Source organism: Octodon degus, unplaced genomic scaffold (genome assembly GCF_000260255.1).
Source record: "Octodon degus isolate 3935 unplaced genomic scaffold, OctDeg1.0 scaffold00091, whole genome shotgun sequence".
Lineage (NCBI taxonomy): Eukaryota > Metazoa > Chordata > Mammalia > Rodentia > Octodontidae > Octodon > Octodon degus.
Genome location: NW_004524667.1, coordinates 8,668,225 through 8,670,534, shown reverse-complemented (window position 1 = coordinate 8,670,534; position 2,310 = coordinate 8,668,225).

The following is a 2,310-nucleotide window of genomic DNA, read 5'->3' as shown; positions in this document are numbered from 1 at the left end:
TATATAAAATAAAGTGTATTATATTCATAACTTTCATACAATTGACAACATAGAGAGCAGTAAAGATTATTGTGCATGTCACATATACACACATCGAAAAGTCCCACTGAAATAAAAAAAAAAATTAAAGGATGAGAACAGTGGTCTAAAGATATGTCTGTATCTTCTACTATGAATAACTACTATGAAGACAACAATATGCAATGCATTAATTATTGTAATTGTCCTACTAACCTGTTTTGAAACTAGTAGTATCATTGCTACTTCTTTCTCAATAAAATTAATATAAAAAGAGAATCTCGTTATCAACACAGTTTATGTGAGAAGTATTGGGAGTATTACTACTTCAATAATGCTCACAATAATTTTCATGATTGCTAAAATGATAATTACACACGATTTTGAAAGTTGAACAGTATTACAACCCTTCTAAAAATAGATCTTCCTCATTTGAAAAAAAAAAAAGAAAGAAAAGTGGTATATGATGATGTAGGGTGTTTCTAAGGAGAGTCACACAGAGAAAAAACATTCTCTCAGGCTTCCACGGAGAGCAAATTGGTCAAGCAATGGCCATAACTCATCCACATGGCTGACACTCACAAAAGATCTAGAAACTGTTGTACAGGGTTTCAGGGTAAATCCTGAGGGGATTTGACTGATCTTGTCAGATACAAAAGTTGCATTTTTTTGTTATATAGGTGTTGTTTTATCTTGGTCTTAACCATGCAGCAGAGAAGTATAAAAATGAGGTATAAAAAGTAAAGCCATATTAATATGCTGAGCTGTAAAGGGCTCAAGTCAACAACTTCTGACACTTCCAGTCCTGTGGATAACCCACTACTATTATGGACTATTGGACTACATTGGACACTTTGCTGAATTCCCATACCTACAATATTTGAATGGCAATGGAATTCCCATCTCTGACAAAAGTAAGCAAAAAGGGGGATATAAATGAAGGACCATTTTGTAGTAAAAAAAAAATGTCTATCTGTATATACAAAATAGGATAGATACACAGTTACTTTCTCTTAGTTCAATAAGAAAGATATGTACTAAAAGTGTTTAGACAGGATATCATGTCTGCGTCTTATACTATGAATAACTACTATGAAGACAACAATATGCTATGTATTAATTATTGTAACTGTCTTACTAACCTGTTTGAAACTGTCTCTATGCTATTTCTTTCTCAATAAAATTAATAAAAAGAACAGTGGTCTAAAACCTACTCATAGTAGGATTTAACAAATAAGAGGAAGTGTGAACTTACAGACCACAGCAGTATTGAAAAGAAAAGAATGATAAATACAAGAGCACGTATTTTCACATTGAAAACAGTAAAAGCTACATAATCAAAATCCAAGCCTAAACATTAATACATAAAAAAGAAAACAAATAAAAATCAGGAAGCAGATCAGAGGCCAAATGAAAATCTATCAATTAAATACCTATTTTAAAGAAATATCTAGAGCATAATTCAAAAAGTGATATTTACAAATGAGATTTCTTAGTTTTCTTATATACTTCTCTAGAATTAGAAAAGAATTTATCATTTAGCAATGGGAATGTGATTTAAATGACTTTTTCTTTGATATAATTACAGAATTTGAGAAAAATAAACACAGGTTTATTTTATAGATGTATTCTAAAACTAAGATGTATAGTTTAGAATACCTTTGCTTTTTTTAGTACATGATTCTTTAATTTCCCCACATTCATATTGATAAGAACTTTGACAGCATCTACACTGAATTCTAATCTTGCATACAATTTATTTCTAAGTCAATAAGCCATAAAGCCAGGACAAAGCATTACTTATGATTCATGGAAACAATTGTGTTCCTGAGCCACAAATCCTAGAACTATTGAAATTACCAGCTGGACAATACTTGAAGATAAACCAATCAATTGATAGATGTAGTCTTATATGGCATATTGTTGGATTTTGCTTCCTAATTCACTCTTCTAGTCTATTTCTTTTAATTGGTGAATTGAGTTCATTTACATTGATGGTTATAATTGATTTATACTTACTTATGTTTGACATGGTTTTTTACCTACTGCTGTATATCTCTTTTTCTCCTGTGTTTAATTGTTTACCCTGTTTGGTGGGTTCTTTCTGTTCTCATTCATAAAGTTGTGATCATTGTGATGCCGCTATAAAATGCCTTTTAGGACCGGGGAGATGGCTCAGTAGAATAAGTGCTTCCCTGGCAAGTGCAAGGGCCTGAGTTCAATCCCCAGTTCTGAAAAAAAAAAAGAAAGAAAGAAGAAAGAAAGAAAGAAAGAAAGAAAGAAAGAAAGAAA